We start from the raw sequence: 20,706 nt of genomic DNA on the forward strand, positions 1-20,706 counted from the left end.
AATATAAAACCTGCAAAAAGAGAGTAAAACCCAAGGTAGCTCCATTCTAAATATGTAAAATGCATGTTTTACTACCCTAGATTTCACACATAAATGTGCTCATCAGAATTCCCCCACACTTAGACTTTGCTACTCCTCGAGCAAAACAAAAAGAAAAGAATAAAAACAAAAAAAACCTAACTCACTTTCGTAGGAATCACGGTTGCACTTAGCATGTGCAACAAGTCTTTAAACCCCTAGGTCACCGCTAGTGGACGAGTTGTGTCTCGTGGGTATTTGCAGTGAATATACACCCAAAATTCAAAATAAACAAATCTCAACTTTGGCTAAAGGTATGGTTCATACCAATCCGGAGCAAAGATAATTTCTCTTACAAGGGACCCCCACACTTGAACTTTTATTACCCTTTATCAATTCCAGGCACTAGCATATTTCTTAATTTGGAACTCACCTCGTCTCTTCCAAAACATCCTTATCTTAAGGTAAAACCACTTGTGAAGAAATAGGGAACCAATGACTAAGGCGTTGGAGTGTTTTTGACCAAACATGTTACCAAGCAATAATGACATTTGCACATTTTTTTTCTCTTTTTTTTCTGCTTAATAAACTCTATTCTACTCCACTACTTTTGGCCTGAATGACATGGTGGAGCAAACACCAGACACCCAAGTTACTATGTAGCTTCGCTTTTTGCATATGTCCACAAAGGCAGTGATGCTAGAGTTACTTCAGAAGTTTCCTCCCAAGGAATTTCGATCAAGACACCACGCTTCCTGAGGCGCAATGCCCTGTCTAGTTCCAAAGGAATCAACTCTTATTCTTCTTTATACCACATTTCTCAATTCATTTAAAATTGTGCATTTGTCAACCCATGCCAAATTAAAAAGAAGGTCACAACTCCAAATCAAAAGTACAAGGAACCCACAGACTTACATATGGTCCATCACCATAAAACAGGGGTCTCTTATTTTTCAAAAGAAAGTCCCATCTCAAGACACATGCTTGTTTCTTTCTTCTCAACAGGGTTTTATACATTCAAAATGGGTACTTTCGTCAAAACTTTTATTTTCATACATCAAGCATCCGAATGGTATGATCATTAGCCAAAAGCCATAGTAGGACTTCATCCTTAGCAAGCTCAAAAATAAAAAGAAAAACAAACAAAATAAAGTGAAAGAAAAAAAAACAAAAACTGGTTTCCCTCCCCCATACTTAAGTCATGCAATGTCCTCAATGCATGGAAAAAATTAAAAGCAAAGACAATGCAAGGGGGTCATACCTGATTAAAAATTAGTCATCAGTGTAAAGAGGTTCATGGAGTTCCATGACCTCTTCACTACTAGTAGTGGGAAACTCGAGGAACGGTTTCAAACGCTGACCATTAACCTTCGAAATTACCCCTGTTCCTGGATTCAAAATCTCCACAGCCCCATGGGGATATACGTTATGGACAATAAAAGGGCCATCCCATCGGGATCTAAGCTTACCAGGAAAAAGATGCAATCGAGAGTTGTACAATAAGACCTTATCACCAATTGCAAAAGATTTACGCAGAATGTGCTTATCATGGAAAGCTTTGGTATTTTCCTTGTAAATTCTAGAACTTTCATAGGCTTCATTCCTAAGTTCCTCCAACTCAGAGAGTTGGAGCCTACGATGAATTCCCGCATCAGACAAATCAAAGTTAAGCTTCTTAATGGCCCAAAAGGCCTTATGCTCCAACTCAACTGGTAAGTGACAAGCTTTTCCATACACCAAACGGTAGGGAGACTGGCCAAGGTCAGTTTTGAATGCAGTCCGATGGGCCCACAAGGCATCAATGAGCCTAAGGGACCAATCCTTACGGTTGGGATTAACAGTTTTCTCCAAGATTTGTTTAATCTGCCTATTAGACACCTCCACTTGGCCACTAGTTTGGGGGTGATAAGGGGTAGATAACTTATGAGTGATCCCATACTTTTTCATTAAGGCCTCAAAAGGCCGATTACAAAAATGAGTACCCCTATCACTAATTATTGCATGTGGTGCACCAAAGCGGGAAAAAATGTTCTCTTTGAGAAACTGGACCACCACTTTGTGGTCATTAGATTTACAAGGTATGGCCTCTATCCATTTAGAAACATAATCAACGGCCAAAAGTATGTACAAATTCCTAAAGGAATTAGGGAATGGTCCCATAAAATCGATGCCCCAAACATCAAAGATCTCAACTACTAAAATGGGGTTGAGAGGCATCATGTTCATTTTTTTGATACGGTCAAAAGACTGGCAGGCGGGGCAAGCCTTGCAAAAATCAAAAGCATCTCTAAAAAGAGTGGGCCAATAAAATTCGCATTGGAGAACCTTTGCGGCAGTCTTCTTAGGTCCAAAGTGTCCACCACATGCATGATCATGACAAAAAGAGAGAATGGAATGTTGCTCATGATCAGGAACACATCGTCGGATAATCTAATCCGGACATATCTTAAACAAATAAGGATCATCCCAGAAAAAGTGTTTAACTTGGGAATGAAACCTATACTTATCTTGGGTGGACCAGTGATCCGGAGTCACACCTGAAACTAAGAAGTTGACAATGTCAACAAACCATGGTTCACTGGACATTGTAAATAATTATTCATCTGAAAAGTTCTCGTTGACTGGAGAATCAACAGTCAAAGAATTGGGAAGCCGGGATAAATGGTCTGCAACTAGGTTTTGAACTCCTTTCTTATCCCTAATTTCTAAATCAAACTCTTGCAAAAGTAAAACCCACCTAATGAGACGGGCTTTGGCATCCTTCTTCTGAACTAGGTATCTGAGGGCAGAATGATTAGTATACACCACCACATGTGAACCAACTAAGTAAGACCAAAACTTTTCTAATGCAAACACAACAGCTAAAAATTCTTTTTCAGTGGTTGTATAATTGAGTTGTGCATCATTTAAGGTCCTACTAGCATAGTAAATGACAGTGGGCAACTTATTAATCCTTTGACCCAAAACCACTCCTATGGCAAAATCCGAAGCATCACACATTAGTTCAAAAGATTCAGTCCAAACAGGTGGTTGAACAATGGGTGCATTGGTCAACTCCTTCTTAAGTTGTTTGAAGGATTCTAGGCACTCTTTAGAAAACTCAAAAGTTTGATCTTTGGCAAGTAATGAGGTGAGAGGTCGGGCTAACCGACTAAAGTTCTTAATAAACCTTCTGTAGAAGCCTGCATGCCCTAGAAAGGACCGAACATCCTTAACAGATTGAGGAGGTGGTAAATTATCGATTAAATCCACTTTTGCTCTATCTACCTTAATTCCCTCCTTGGATATTACATGGCCTAAAACAATACCAGATTTAACCATAAAATGGCATTTCTCCCAATTCAAAACCAAATTCTTAGATATGCACCTTTTCAAAACTAGGGAAAGATGATGAAGACATTCAGAATAGGAATTCCCATGAATTGAAAAGTCATCGATAAATACTTCTAAGAATTTTTCAACCATGTCAGAAAAAATGCTCATCATGCATCGTTGGAACGTAGCAGGGGCATTGCAAAGCCCAAAGGGCATACGCCTGTAAGCAAATGTTCCATATGGGCATGTAAAAGTGGTCTTATGTTGATCCTCTAAAGCAATTGGGATTTGGTTATAGCCGGAATATCCATCAAGAAAGCAATAGTATTCATGTCCAGCTAACCTCTCTAACATCTGGTCAATGAATGGCAATGGGAAGTGGTCCTTCCAGGTTGCCGCATTTAACTTCCTATAGTCTATGCACACTCTCCAACCTGATTGGACACGGGTTGGAATTAGTTCATTATTGGCATTGGGAACTACAGTCACCCCAGACTTCTTTGGCACTACGTGAACTGGGCTTACCCATTGGCTGTCAGAAATAGGATAAATTATTCCATGATCCAAGCACTTTAGGATCTCTTTCTTAATGGATTCCATCATCACTGGGTTATCTCTTCTTTGGGGTTCCGTGGATGGTTTGGAATCCTCCATAAGATGTATATGATGTTGCACAATGGAAGGGCTTATACCCTTGATATCAGCCATGGTCCAACCTAGGGCTTCCTTATTATCTTTTAACACTTTAAGTAACTCCTCTTCCTGGCTAGAAGTCAAATTTGAAGAAATTATTACAGGAAGAGTCTGGTCAGGCCCTAGGAAAGCATACCTCAAATTAGATGGCAACTCCTTAAGATCTAGCTTAGGGGGCTCAACTATGGAAGGTTTGGAAATGGAATTGGAAAGGGGTCATAAGGGCTCCACAAGTGTGTGAAGACTCAAGACTTCAGAAAAGAAATTTTCACTATCATCATCTAACTCATCCATACACTCTTGGAATTCTGAATCAAAATCAATATCAAAGTAGGTAACTAAATCATCAGAAAAATTCAGAAAATCCTCAAGCATATTGATCTCTTCTTCCATATATGGTTGCTTGTCAATCCTAAACATGTTAAACTCAACAGTTTGGTTACCAAAAGATAATCTGAGGAAACCATTCCGGCAATTGATTAATGCATTACTGATAGCCAAGAATGGTCTTCCTAGAATTATTGGGATCTCATCCTTGGTTGAGAAGGTCTTAGTATCTAACACAATGAAATCAACAGGGAAAATAAATTCCCCCACCTTTAGTAAGACATCCTCAACCATCCCTTTAGGAATCTTAACAGACCTATCTACCAACTGAAGAGTAGTTCCAGTGGCTTTCAATTCTCCCAATCCTAGTTGCTTGTACACATGGTAAGGTAAAAGATTCACACTTGCGCCAAGGTCAAGTAAGGCATGCTCAATGTAGGTGTTGCCTATGACACAAGATATGGTAGGGCTCCCTGGATCCTTATACTTGGCTGCTATAGGCTGAGTAATTATGGAACTAATGTTACCTGCCAAGAATGCCTTTTTGGGCACACTAGTGATACGTTTGTGAGTACACAAATCTTTCAGTACCTTTGCATAGGCGGGGATCTGGGATATGGCATCCAAAAGAGGGATGTTCACTTCTACCTTTTTGAAGACTTCTAAAATTTTATCCATGGAAGCAGTCTTCTTTTTGTTTACCAAGCGATTAGGAAATGGGACAGGATGGACATAAGGACTGTTAGGGATTTGCCCATGTTTAGAAGAATCATTTTTGGTTTCCTCAACCAAATCATCTTTAGTTTTAGAAAAATCTTTAGGTTCATCAGACGAACCTGAAACAAGAGGCACACTTGTGTCCTCAACTGAAGGAAGAGTTAACATGAGTAATAGATGAGGAAGATTTAGGAACGCTCTGTAGGTACTCTCTACCACTCCTAAGGGCATAAACAACATTACATTGGTTAGAGGGCCCTTGTTGGGTCTGACCTTGTACTATATTCAGTGGTGCATTAGTTGGTCCTTGTAAACTAACAGGTTGATGATGCCTAGGGTTAGGCTCTGGTTGATTGGGTAAAGTTCCCTTCTCCCTCTCACGCATAATTGAGACAACTTGGGTAAGTTCTCTCGTAAGATTTTGGTGGCTTGTCATGAGGAGGGCCATATTTTTTTCCAAGTCACTTATTCTACTTGCCTCTCCAGTGTTGGTAAACCCAGGGGGTTGCTGATAAGATGATAGGAGAGGGGCCCTAGGAAAACTCGCCTGAGGTCCTACATTTGACCTAGGAAAAGTATTTTGGAGAAAAAGATTGTTGTGCAAAGGGAGGCCTTTGGGGTCCAGGTTGCCCTTGATTATAAAAATTGGAAGGTCCTGCTTGGTTGCCCTGATTCCAAGAGAAATTTTGGTGATTTCTCCATCCTGGATTGTAGGTGTTACTATATGGATTATTCTGGTATAAGGCATTAACACTATCATTAGAAGTGCCCCCAGAGGTGTTGGGGCATTCTTCTATGACATGTCCAGGGGACTGGCACCAAGCACAAATCTTAACCAAATTGACTGATGATGGCTCTCTAGGAACAATAGCCTCAATCCTCTTGATTAGGCTATCCAAATGGGCTTACTTGGCTACTATCCCATCCACAAAATATCCTTTTCCTCCTATGGTTCTTTCACTCTCTTGGGTTGATTCCCACTCACGGGTTTTGTCAGCTAAGTCAAGTACGAATTCCCATGCCTTTCCTTCATCTGTAAAGGATGTGAATCCCTCAGGGCACATAGACTCTATCATTTGTTTAGTTGGGTAATCAATACCCTCATAAATTATTTGACATAAATGCCATAGGTCTAGGCCATGGTGAGGGCATTCTTGGAGTAGATCCTTGAATCTCTCCATAAGTTTGGAAAATGACTCACTAGGCTTTTGCCTAAACTGAAGGATATCACTTCTAAGCTTATTGGTCTTGTGAGTTGGGAAAAACTTCTTAAGGAAGACAACTGTGAACTGTTCCCATGAGGTTATGGAATTTGTGGGTAACCCATACAACCACTTCTTAGCTTGGTCTTTCAATGCAAAGGTGATAAACCTAAGCTTAACAGCATCATCAGAAAGCTGTTGGATCTTAATTAGAACACATACCTCTTCAAATTCCCTTAGAAATAGGTATGCATCCTCAGAGGTCAACCCATGGAAGTGGGGCAACATAGTGATGTATTGAGATTTGAGTTCAAAATTATTGCCCTGGGCTTGTGGTAGAACTATGCAGGAAGGTTGGGCTGTTCTAGCAGGGTAGAACCTATCTTTCAGAGATTTAGGTGAAGGGTTTTGCTGTTGGTCTCCCATATTGAAGGGTTTTAAAGAGAGCAAACGTATTGGGTCACTACTTGTTGGATCTCTTCTTTCTAAACGATTCTTAGTATTACGTACCCACCTAACACTCATGCAACAGAAAACTACCCGCAACTAAAGTAAGACAAGCACAAAAGAATGGATAGCAAAACTTTTTCTTTTTTTTAATGATTTGTTTTGATTTTTTTTTTGGCTTTTTGGGAGCTTACCGGCAGGGATCCGGGGTTGCTCAGGTCAATTCCTGAGGTACTGCTACAGGGCGAAACCTATCTTTATCATACTGTGAGGCATGGCGACCTCCACTGATACAACTATTATTGCAAGTTGTTCTTCTCAGGAATTCAATAAAAGAAAAGGAAAAATATAAAACAAAGCAAACAAAGCACTCCGATTTACAAAAAGAAAGTGAAAAATAACATGGAACTGTCTTCCCAGCAACGGTGCCAAAAACTTGTTTGAGATTTAAAATGTAACCGCAAGCGTATAGATCAGTGTAGCTACGGGTTGAACACAGGGAAAGCAGCCACTTTACTTTTTTATTTCTTTTAATAATGCGAAAGTGAACCAATTAATGATCGTGATCTAATTCTAATTACCGTCCGAAACATATGTATCTAAAATAATGTCCTAACCATTCGTCATCTAAGAATTTAAAGACGCAAGCCACGCAAGTAAAATTAAATAAATAAATAACTAAAAATAAACAACCCATAAAATTAAAAATAAATAAATAAATAAAGGAAAAAAAATACTGAAATAAAAATAAAGTAAAAAAAGGGGATAAAACTAGAGAGAGACTCACAAGTAGGTTTCTCTACTTAGCCCGAGAGATGCATCATAATATGAGCTTCCCTACTTGACCAGAGAGATACTCTTACAAGGGTTACTCTACTTGGCTTTAGGGAAAGGGAGACAATTAAAATAAAAACAATAAATTGATGGTTCTATGGCTAGGAGGGGCAAAGCCAACACATACACTAGTCATGAACCTTAGGGGAAATGGATAGCAATAATGTAACGACTAAAAATAAAAATCCTAAATTAAGAAAGAAAAGGTAGTCAGAAGAGGGAATGAGAGGGGGGAGAGAAGACTACTGAAGGAGCCTATTTACTTGAATCAATGCTTAAACTTGAAAAACAATTGCTCCACGGCTCGTGATCTTGTCACCTAGATCTAAGCCTAGAACCATAACTTAAAAAATTACAACTCAATTGCATAAATTATAAACAAAAAGGGCTGAATAAAAATAAAAGAGTGCTTGCATTAATTGAGATAAAAAAAAAACTATTACAAAAGTGATTAAAGAAAAGATAAAGAAGAACTAAAACTAAAGAGAGAGTAAGAGAAAGAGAGAGCAACTAAAAAAAATTAGAAGAAGAATGAATTGTCTCCCCTCCTCTTACATGAGTAGTATTTATAGGGAATGGGGAGGTAGGGTAACAATTTTCTCTTTCCTAAAAGAGAGAAACCCACAATTGATTGTGAGATCTTTTGAGACCAAAAATGCTAAGGTGGAGGAGAGAGAAGAGAGAAATAAACTTTGAGAATTTTCCTATAATTTGTTTGCTTATTTTCTTTCCTTTTTTTTTAATTTATTTTTCTTCTTTTTCTCCCTCCAAGGGATGATTTTCTTCTTGCTTTATGTGATTTGGACAATCTTTTGGTGGGTGATGATGTGGAGGAGAGAGAAGATTTGGACAATCTTTATTTCTCCTCTTTTTTTTTTTTCCTTTTTTTTTTTCTTCTCTTCTTGCACAGGAACCCTTCCACGATTTTGCTTGCTTCTAATTTGATGTGGAAATCCACTCATGCCCTTAGTGCTTTAAGTGAGTGAAAATCAAAAAATCTTCAACAAAATTCTCTAAAAAAAAACAACCATAAGATTCGAACTTGAGACCTCTTGGTGAGCAAGGGAATTTTGTACACCATAGCTCACCAACTATGCTAGGTAGTTGTTGTTACCAAAAACAAATCTTTAATCACTTAAGGATGTAGTCCATCGATCCTTGTTGGCATTTGGAGTATTCCTTATACCTCTGGGACAATTGCAAACGGGCTGGTTCTGCATCTCAATTCAGTTCTGATCCATTATTCTTTTTCTGGCCTAAAAGAATAATCATTTGTACGGGTGACCAAACGAATGTGTACTTTTAATTGAACACGTCCATCTTGCTCAGAATTTCGTCCTCTTCGCAACCATGAAAGAAATAGGACATTTTTACTGGTAAAATTGAAGATATAGCGTCCGATAGTCCTTAAGGCCTTGAAAATATAAAACCTGCAAAAAGAGAGTAAAACCCAAGGTAGCTCCATTCTAAATATGTAAAATGCATGCTTTACTACCCTAGATTTCACACATAAATGTGCTCATCACTCTCGTCGCTTCACATCCATTTCGGTGTTGTATGAGTACTATTTGGTGAAGGCTTTTACCACCGTTGCCCAATTTTGAGTTTGGGATGACTCCAACTGTGTGAGCCACCTTAGTGCTGGTTTCGATAGGGTTAGCATAAAGGCTTGCCCCATCTAGTTATCTGCAAGTTGCCATGACTTGGCGATGCTGATGAAGACTTTGAGATGAGCCTTAGGGTCTCCTGACCCATCAAACCTATCAATCTGCCACTTGAATTTTTCTGGAATTCTTACCCCAGAGAAGAAACTCATTTCCTCTTAATCCACTGCTTGGCCTTCCGAGCTTTTTCCTGCTCGAATCATGTTCTCCAACTTCTCTAACTGCTCTCTGAGTTTTCTTTTTTTCTCCGTCTCTAGAGGCTCCATTCAGACATATGCGGTAAACTCCTCCTCATCTTCAATCACTACCCTGGGGGGAAGGACACTGAATAGACCCCTTATTGACCATTTGGGGGAGTAGGTGAAGATCTTCTTTGACCGATTGGCCTAACTTGCTCTAGTTCTCCTGAGTCAACCCGAGAAAAGTTCTTATGATAACCTGTAGCTCCATTCTGATCCACATCTCCCGTAGCCGATGCCAAATCATTCCTGGGATCAGTTCTTGGAGGATTCTGAAGTGCATGCAATATCTGAGCTATCCCTCTTTTGATTTTAGCCATTTCTGTTTGCAAGGTCTCCACGGGATGGACCCAGGCCTGTTCGGGTGATTCAAAGTTGTGTGGATTCATACTAACTAGGTTGTAATCACTTGGTGGTAGATAGTCTCGAGGAGACGATGGAGGTGACACTAGACTTAGACTAGTCAATCGATTACCCTAATGAGTCCAAAGGGACTGCAGAGAATACTTGAGGTGTGGAATTGTGCATGGACTAAAAGTGGCTTATTTTAGGATTCTTGAATTCCCAACCCTTTGTTCACACATTCACTAGATTAATAACTAATGATCCATCCAAAGTTAGTTCGCTTAATGATAAGGGTGGATAGAGTTCGATGCCCCTGGTCCACACAATGTCATAAGCGGAAGATTCATACAAATGCCTTATTGAGACTATTCTTATAAGACATTCCATGTAATAAAGTCATGCTTTCCTTATTCTTCTTCCCACTAGGTGTCCTTCCTCCTGATTTTCTCGAGACTTCTCAGGAATTGACATGACTCTGACGGGATTGCCCCTGAGTCTCATATCTGGACTTTTTCCTTAAGGAGGAGGGACACCTTTTATCCAAAACCCACTTAGGAAAGCAATTCTTTATGACGCGACGGAAATATAATATAGGGACATTCCTTTTCAAGATCGTAAACAAGTTCTACGGTTAGCTTATGGCACTCCTAGCTTCTTCATCTATTTTCTACATGATGCGAGCATGTGGTAGATGCAATAGGACCGAAAAAGCTTCCTTAACAGGATCTATATATGCGAGGTATGTGATCCTTTTGATATACCCGTAGGTACGAGATCAAGGGGGTGACTTCCTTGCCCATTTCTCGTGACTACACACGAGGTTAAGCAATTGACCACAGGGTGGTGGAACCGTGAGTGATTGTGTGCAAAAGTGTAATGTAGGGTAACCATCATTCGATCTCAGAATGCCATAAAGTGCACGGACCTCCCCGAGGGTGCTGGCACGGTTACGGACATCCTCACCATTTGATGACGCATTCGATCTCAAAATGTTATAAAGTGCACGGACCTCCACGAGGGTGCTGGCACAAATACAATGTCCTCATCGTTTGACGATATCTTCCACTCTTATATAGGAAGCAAGTATCATTTGCTCTCAGAGTACTCTCCATGACATGCCCTGACCACCCCGAGGGTGTGGGCACGTCAGGGAGTCCCTTTTCAAATGATTTCACTTCGAGCACAATGTATGATGCAGTTAGCAAATACAATTACAAACACGGGGTTAGCCTAACATGTTTTCAAATAAATGTGGTAGTGAAAAATGTTCTTGCATTTAAAGGTAGCATCTAGTATTGGAAGCTTGACATTTAATCCCCAGCAGAGTCGCCACTATGAGGGTAGCGGCTAGAGATGATGAGATGTCTCTCTTCCCTTAGGGGGAAAAGGACTTGCATCCCATCCTCTCTCCTCTCTCTTTCTCTTTCATGTGAGGGGAGGGGTTCGTGCTATGTGTGCTTTGCTTGGGAGCCCTGCACCGCTCGAAGATACGTGGAGGCCTATTTCACAAGAGTGTAAAATTCATCATTTGAGATGGGGGTTTGATGATGGTCCAATACAAGGATCGGGATCGGGATCGGGATCATACAAATGGGGGTTTGGAGTCGCCACCTAGGATTATGGGCCAAGGACCAAGGGGTGGGCCCAATTCCAGAGAAAAGGGCCCGATAATTGGTCTGGTCCAGAGATTTAGTGTAAATGTCAGGTTACAGAGTTGGGAAGGTGTTAGGCACCCAATCTACCTAGTTCAACCCATCTTCCTAATAGATGCTTAAAAACAAACATTTTCCATAATTATTACTATTGCACATGCATAGCTAAATTATCACACATATATACATTAATTGAATTTAAACTACTATGTACACTAAAACAAGGTCTATATAAAGTCTACATTATGGCAATTTGGTTGAGAAACTATACATGAACTTAACCCCTGTTTCGGGTCAAGAGGGGTGAGCCCCTAATTAGTACCAGCTCAGACTATCTTTTGTGTTATCCTGGCTCAGGGGAAGATGGTCTTGACTCAATTCTCTTTCTTGAGAGATACTGATTGTGGTGGTATTCGGACAGGGTTTCGGCTAGGAACGGTTACTTTCGAATTTGGATTTGGACAAAGCTTCAGCTAGGGAAGGCTATTTTCGGGCATTGGATGAGATGGCACTCTGGCAGAGCTTCCGCTGGGGATAGGCTAGGGAAGGGTTAGACCGAGGTGGCACTTTGATAGAGCTTCCGTTAGGAATGGCAATTTTTGAAAAATATTCCAAGGGCACTTGAACAGAGCTTCCACTAGGAACTGCTATTTTTGGAAAGAAATGGATTGACCTAAAAATGGATTGAAGATTTCTAAAGCCCCGAAGAACACTTTTGAAGATCCGAATAGAGTTTTGGATCTTGACAAAGATCTCTCCATAGACCCAAAGAATCTCAAGGGGGTTTCTACTTTGAGTAAAACTCAAGAACATTCAAAGGAGGGGGTTAAAGAACATACTACTTTTGGCAAATACTGGATTGCTAAGAACTTGGATTGAAAATCTTCAAAGTCCTGAAGAATACTTTGAAGATCCGAACAAGATTTCAAATCTTGACGAAGATTGCTTCAAAGACCCGAAGAAAATCAAGAGGGGGAGGGGAGGAGAGTTTCACTACAAGGGAGTGAGGTGGGGTTTTGGTTTGTGAAATCCAAAAGAGGGAGGGTATTTATAGGTTTTTCCGGCCAATAGGAAAGGGGGAACCTCTTTGCTCAACGGACAGAAAGGGGATTATTACCTAAAGTGAGGGAAGAGGACCTTTATACACTGGGTAAAAGAGGTGTTTGGGCCAAAATGGGTGGGGAGGGCTTTTGTCCAATGGGTAAAAAAGGGGTTTTTTGGGAGAAAGAATCACTAGCAAAAAAAGGGTTTTTTGGTCTTAAGTAGGTGGAGAGGAAATTTCTTTACCCACCAGATCAGGGGAATATCAATCCCGGACATTGACGGCGGTGCTCAAGATTGGGTCGAAGTGCACGGGGCATGGTCAGTACAAGAGGGAAGGCAACGTGTATAAAGTATGTGAGAAATGGCAAGGGTGTGCGTGTAATGGGGCATAGGTGGGTATAAGTGGGCAAAGGCTGGGCACAAAGGGGGTGCGGGCAGTGTGACATAGGTGGGCAGAGGATGGCCACAAACGGGGTGTGGGTAGCATAGCACAGGGGCACAGGCTAGGTGGGCAGCACGGCACAAGTGGGAACAGGTTGGCCTGTGCGCGCCGGCTAGCATGTGCATGCGCATGGTGTGCAGCAATGGTGCTTGCGAGGTGTAGCAATGGTGCAGGGGGTGCACATAGTGGTGCACGGGGGTGCTTGGGGGCATGTGCAAGGGTGTGTGGGGGCTCACGGGGGCACGCGGGGGCAAGGGCTAAGGTGTGCTGGAGCACGGGGCTGGGTGTGCGGGGGTGCTGGGCTGCATGGCTCATGGTTGGCATAGTGCAGGTTGGGTGCATACCAGGGGTACAGGACTGGGGTGCATGGCTAGATGGCACCAAGTACTACAACCATGGGCAGCAAGCATGCGCGCGGGCTGGCCAGCTGGCTAGCACGCTCGCGATTAGGGGTTTTTTCAGTGACGATTTTAAGATATTCATTGGTTCGATTTTGGAGTGTCATATATCGTCGAAATCGTATTTTCGAGCACTATCCATCCATATGATCATCTTGACCAGATTCCTTCATATATAAAAAGTTAAAATTAGACCCTCTTCTCTCCCGCACGAGGATTTCTAAGGTTTTGGGTTAGGGGAGTGTTTCCATCATCATCTCCATTGATTGAAAGCCGGAAGTTGCATCCAAGATTCATATTTCATCATAGCCAGAGGAGGGTGACAAAATTGGGTGTCTACACTTACATAACTAGGGACAACATACACAAACAAATGAAGCATAAAATTATACATAAACCATTCAGAGAATAAGATTTAGAACAAAAAATTATTCTAAAATAACTCCAAAATCATTACAAAATTTAATAAGACAACAAAACTATTCCTATTTTCTTTCAGTAATTCTTTGATCAACAAGAACAACTGATTTGAGTTCCTTGAGAGCTAAAACCATATCAAGTAACCCTAAACAAATCTCAGGTATGAAATATACCCATCAAATAACCGGGCTTAAAAATATAATATGTTCATCTAGCAAATAAATTACACAATAGTCAAAATCATCACTACATTCATATCCTTTGGGCTAAGAATGCGCTAGTCCTATTGCAAATCTAAATTTGTTGTGAAAATATAAATACTTTGTTACTTCTAAGCTTAGAAGCTTATAGGTTATAGTCATTTTCATACATATATTTTTCTTTAACTTGGGTGACATCACCTTTGGGCAAATGTCACCTACTTTGTTGCGTTCGAAAAAACTATAAAAGAATAAGATGTACCACTTTGATGGATTCCAAAAAATCCTTTCATAGCTTCTAGAAATGTACTGTGCGGCATAACATGTGTGGAAGCTCACACCTAGTTCAATTTTAACATATTTATCCATCATAGGGTGTTTCAAGCAAAACATGCAGGCACAAAATGACATGAATATGAATTTATTATATATTTCAGTCATAAATAATTTTTCAATATCATGGTAATAACAAAATAAATAAATAACTTAAAATAGTTCTAAAGCAAATAAAAATGGGTTCTAAAATAGTCATTTTGCATTAAAAGCAACATAGTACGCTGAATTTATCCTCCCACTGGCAAGCTAGTATACTGAATTTATCCTCCTACTGGTTGAGCTACATAAAATATCTTAAGATCCATAATTCTATCCTCCCACATGGTTCGACTTGTTATAAATTAATCCATTTACTAGAACACAAATTCTTTTATATGTAAAATAGACCAAAACTTGTTCATATAGGCCCAAAACTAAAGAAAACCAAACATATTTATCAATTAATATTCATAAACAGGTTTGAAAAATCAATGGCAGTGTTTGAGAACTTGGTTTTGGATTGATCAAAACCGATAATAATCCAACCCAATCAATCCAAATTAGCCCAATCAAATCGTAAAATAACACGTGAATCAAACCTATAATCTATGGTCATAGTCATGTAACACTCATCAACCCCATTGCCATTGATCAATTATCTAATACCTTTTAAGGCAAAACTCTTTGATTTAAAAATATAATGCCATACCTTTGGTTTAGATTTCCTAGTATAGAAAACTAGGTCTTTAAGGCACATATAGACCTCCATATCCTTAAGCCACTTTTAAAGACATATAGTTCAATGATTTAACACAGGGAAAATAATTAATCCAACATACAATGAAAGAATGTATATATATATATATATTTATATATCTTAAGCATGTAATATCAATGAAATGGAAAACAATATTACAATGCTAACCATTAAACATTACCAGAGTGTTAACTGTAACTATATTCCTAATCTTTAGGTCTGGAATGTATTGGTTCACTCAAAAACTGCAATGACTGTGGGAGCTCTTCAACTTCGAAAATTACTACCACCTTTGGGTGAATAGCAACTTCTAGGTTAAGGTCTGTCTATAATACACTTACATTTATGCTTATCTTTGATAATGTTGCAATTGGGTGAGCACTACCTAATTATTGCCAATAATTTTCTCTGTCTTTGAAAATAAGATAAAACCTTTGAGTTGTAGATCCATTGCATTAATCTTAGAGTTTACTACGTTGGTGGATTCCATCCATTCAACTGTAATAGTTTACAATGACACTTGGCAGCTTAACTTTGTGGATTATTTAAACAATGAACTAAAAATCATATGTAAACAAGTGCATAATCTTTCATTAGCCAATAAATAAGTTCTTATGTTGACATGCAAGTGATGTATAGGCTAGTTTTCTTTTATTTATTCTATTTAAGAGAAATACAAAGAAAAATAACAAAACTCACATACTTATAATTTTTACAAAACAAACCCTAAACATTGGTCAAAACTGAGCTCATAATATATCAAAACAAAGAGCACGAAAAACTGGACTCAATGCAAAAAACCAAGTCAAAAAATTCATCTGTATGAGATCGTACGGTAAATTTAAAGCATGTTGCCAAAAATTGAATTTTCTCTCCTCCGGACGCTGGCTGTCGATAGCGTATGATGGTGAGTCCGGCCAACTTCGATGACATGCCATATATCGCTATGTCCATCTCCTCGTCCCCTACAACTTTTATGAAGAAATTTTTTCTATATGGGACCTTTAAACGATGGTAAAATGGTGATTTTCATGAATTGAGATCCAAATCCTATACAAAATCGTTTTTAAATTGAATTTTCTTGATTCTAGCACCATAGTGGTTGGCTCTGATAACAAATGTTAGGGATTCTACTCCATAGAATCATATGAACAACCCCATAGTGTTTAGAATATAAGTACCAATCATAAAAGAGATTAACCACATACCCATTGAACGTAAATGGAGTACCTAAACTAGGATCAATGATAGCCTCACGAACAATGATGAAGAATTGAAGAACTACACAAGTGGAGTCCCTTTACTGAGTTCTTCTATAGCCTCTTACTCTAGGTTTTTCTCTCTTTTTGTGCACTTGCTCTTATGAGAATGCAATGTTTCCAAAACCATAAAGTTGTTAAGCTGTTAAAAGTAATGGCTACAGGGATCATCAGTATTCTATTAATTCTATTTATAATAGAATCCCTAAAACCCTATTCCACTCTCACAATGGAAAGAGCTAGGAGTGCAATAGTGCACCATTTATGGGTAGCAACAAAGAGATTTACACAGAAAAAAAGTGATGAAATAAAAAAAATTTATCCACTAAATCAATAGGTACATATGAGAAAATGGAGTCCTCGAGACATAGTATATATATTTTTGACATGGGAAATATGGTTGTATAAAAAAATCTTAATTTTACCGTTCATTTCACATTAGGGGGATCTCAAAATCTCATATATAGTTATGCTGAAACATTTAAATTAGGGAGAAATGTAATGGAAAGAGGGGTGATATTTAGAGCTATAATAACTATAGAGGCACAAATGTAACGAGTAATACTATGTGTTATGGCAAAAAACTAATGGCTAAGACCCTTCCGATCCAACAACTACAAACTAGCCAGGATATACAGGATTGGCTGAATAATTCGACAAAACCAACAAATCTAAAGACATTCAAGGAAGAAGCTGATCGACAAGTGGCGCTAAATAAACCACAACAACAACAACCGAACAGAGGATCCATCACTTGTAAGAGACCTCACGGGGAAGGACCTCTACAATCAAAAGGGACAACCACGCCTAGGGGCTAACCCCCTCAGCCGATCAGCCTGAGCAACTAGGCGACCGCATCATCTGGTTTGGGCCGATCTCCGTATCAATATCATGAAAAAGGATCCTTGGAGGAGAGAAGTTAGTCAAGCATGGCTCATTAACTACGAAGTGTATAGCGAATCTAGGAAGGGCACACTTTAGAATAACAGATATTCCCATGAAAAGAAGGGAATCTCGCCATATCATCAGAGATATGGCCAAAGTGGGACAATTTCCATTACATAAACAATCTCCATATCCACATCCCCGATATAACTCTTAACAGAATCAGACTCCTACCTACAATGGGACACTACCAAACTGGGATTATTCATCAACAACCGCCATCTCTCACTGTAAGAACTCCGGTAAGCCCTAGTCTAAAGGATGAATTTTCTTTCCTATTCTTAAGAGAATTATCTGTTTGATTCGAAAGTCTGACTTAGGCATCAGAGTGTCTAGTGTGTTTTATGCATATTATGTTCTACAAGTGCCAATGGAAGTCATATTCATGCAGCTGCAGGATTGAGAAATAGAAGCCCTGAAAACAAAGTAGTAATTGTGAATGAGGTAGAGAAGTATGTTTGGCCAGCAATTGCTTCATGCAAGGTAAAACCTGTTGTTTACAAGTCCTTTCCATTGGCCAAAGCAGCAGAGGCTCACCAACTCTTGGAAAGCAGCCTTCATATTGGAAAGATATTGTTGCTCCCATTAGCATCTTTTGATGAGGTCAACCTCCTCGTCAGCATATACGTACAAAATCAATGTCTAGTTGATACATGTGAAAATGTATCTTCTAGTTTCATTATGTAAGAAATAAAGCACCATTGATCATGATGGCTTTGTCTAAATAATCCAACATCCTAAAGAACTTCAACATATGTGTGGAAGTTGATCTACTTGAGCTTTACATTTTCTAGTTGTTGTATTTAAGGACTTAAAACAGAACATATGTTGGTGTATTTCATGAATGCTATGTCATTTTTTCTAAACAAAACTTGAGATGCCACATGCACATATGTCTTAGTAGCTTTGTCATGAGTAAAGAGGTATATCTAAGAATAGTACATTTAATTAGTGTAGAGAGAATATCACTTGATAGAAAATTAAAAGTACATGAGTTTCATGTAGATGTTATTGGAATTTTTGTTTTTCCCCTTAACCAATGGCATGGATATCACATGGTCAAATTTCATAAGCCTGTGTCTCGAAGAGAATACCCCAATTTTCCAACCAAAAAAAAAGAAGAAAAAATCTCACCAGAGAATTGTTTCTGGATCTGGTTGTGGTCCTATGCAGATCCTTAAAAAATGGAAAATTTTAAATTAAAAAGTAAAGTCAAGCTTGGAAACTCCCAAAATAGGGTAATGCATTGTCTGCAAACTTCAAAACAAGCTTTTAGAAGTGAAATTTTTAAGTCTCATTTCATAGATGAATGGATATAAAAAAAGAATTTGGAATATATTTGACTCAGTGATGGTTACTGCAATTCTTTTATTACTTCGTCAATCATGAGGAATGGTCTTATACTTCTATCTATCTTGTTTTATTTTATTTTATTTATTTATTTTTTTTTTAATGAAGGCGAAAACAAATTACTATAAAAGAGTCAATACATCTATGTCTCCATTTGAGACAGTGAGGTGTGATTTTTTATTCATAATTACATTAGCTAATTGTTTGAGATGCACCATTTTGTTAGTAGGCCTGAGCCACAAATATGTTAGTGATAAGAGATTATCAACATCCAAGAACTATGCTCCAAGGCCATGAAAAGGTACTATGGTAAAAAAATATTTGTTCTAGCTCCTCATAATCGCTCCATATCTCAGAGATGCTCCATCCATCTGATCTCGTCTATTATAGTCCAAGTACTAGACTCTTGGTGCTGACTTCGATACTTTTTTTTTGTCATCGAGCAATTGGTAGTCAATGAGGCACGTTTTCCTTTATTGAGAATACATGTGGCTCATCCATAAATATTGTTAATATTATTTGAGAGACTTAGCACGGATCAATATAGTGGTGTTAGATAGGAGAACCTAGTTAAAGGCTGATTATTTTATTGACTGGTCAAATGTTGTTGAAGCATTGGTTGGCAGTATGGTCCAGCCCATTGTTTTACAGGGTCACGATGGAAAAAGGGCTTGGTCTATATTCAGAGAAAGCAACTTTATTTCCATGCATTCCACTAAAAAAAAAAAAAAACTTTATTTCTATGTACCCAAAGCAATATCATGTAATTATAATAAGTTCCTTAAAATAATAGGCAAATTGTACAGAAAAAAGAAAAAGAAAGCAGAGGCAAATAGATTTTCAATTCATAGACCCAATGGTCGGGCAGCCCAAATTCTCTTAAAAATGTCACAAGAGAAGAAAGTATGCCAAATAGGCTAATTATGGTTGTGATAGAGATCATAGGAAGGATCCAATGTCATCCATCTCCCAATTATGTCTTTCATGGGAATTCCTCTGAGTAATAATCTCTGGAAGAAGACTTCAAATTTTGAGTGTAACTTGAGTTTCCAAAAGAATTGCAATCAATGTAAGCATATAGAAGAGCAAGTACACCTATTTAAAATTCCAATTGAGTTAGAAAGCAAGCCATACTTCAAAAAATTAGCAGTCATTCTAGTAATAACGGACCCTTTTTTGAGAGGTGATACCATTTATCAGAGTTGGTGTTAATAGGAATTTGTAGGATAACAATTATTACTATCTATCATTGCTTGGGTCAATTATGCACATTATACTAGAGGGGGTGGGGTGAAGAAAGAAAAAATAGGGGGCTAAACCGGTAAACTCTCCCAGTATTTATTGGGTTTTAAGTTACCACAACTATTAATCTAAAATAGCTTTAAGATAGGTGATAGTGTGATACTCCTAATAAATTGTATTTCAAGAATTATTCTAATTCAATAATGTGAATTAAGGGTGTATTTTTGTTGTATCCGAACGTCTACTTGCTGAAGCCCTTATTAATTAATTTATTTTTTTTACATATAAAATGTTAGATAAGGAAAAATATGCACTTATTAAGTGATGTTAAATTAAGCACGTATTTTTTCGTATTATCCATTTTAAAAATAATTCTATTTATTTTATAAATAAAAAATCAAAACCCCAAATCCCTTCCTAATTGAAAATCCAAACCTAGAGAATGATGTAGGGATACTCCTTGTACGCTTCTTTACCCTAATATTTATTTCAACTAGGGGTATCAATCCCAAGCCCAAATTGACAGAATTAACCAAGCCCTACCATTTAAATATGGCCCAACATGTACCAATTATTAAACGTGCCAGGCCCAACCCGTTTAAAAACATATAGTACATGGTGCAAGGAGTAAGTTTGACCGGCCTGATTCGGCTCGATACGTTTAGTTCGATAGTTCATATGATTTTTTATTATATATATATATATATATATTGATTTGAATGTAATTAAATGTAAAGTCTTTTCTAAATTGTTGATGATTTAATAAAATTTATTAAAGTTTTTTGAATCTAAGATGATTAAAGACTGCTTAAGATTAAGACTCATCTAAAGGTTTTATTGATGAATTAGCCCATTTAAAGTCTGATTAGCCCGATTAAGAG

At 38.4% G+C, this 20,706-nt stretch overlaps 1 non-coding gene across 1 annotated transcript; it reads left to right on the forward strand.

The window, feature by feature from the left end:
- The first annotated feature begins 6,204 nt into the window (after positions 1-6,204).
- Positions 6,205-6,311, forward strand: LOC122067347. The gene has a single exon (XR_006136663.1). It is a non-coding gene; the product is annotated as a small nucleolar RNA R71 (small nucleolar RNA).
- The last annotated feature ends 14,395 nt before the right edge of the window (positions 6,312-20,706 follow it).

The sequence above is a fragment of the Macadamia integrifolia genome, unplaced genomic scaffold (assembly GCF_013358625.1).
Source record: "Macadamia integrifolia cultivar HAES 741 unplaced genomic scaffold, SCU_Mint_v3 scaffold2859, whole genome shotgun sequence".
NCBI classification, from domain to species: domain Eukaryota; kingdom Viridiplantae; phylum Streptophyta; class Magnoliopsida; order Proteales; family Proteaceae; genus Macadamia; species Macadamia integrifolia.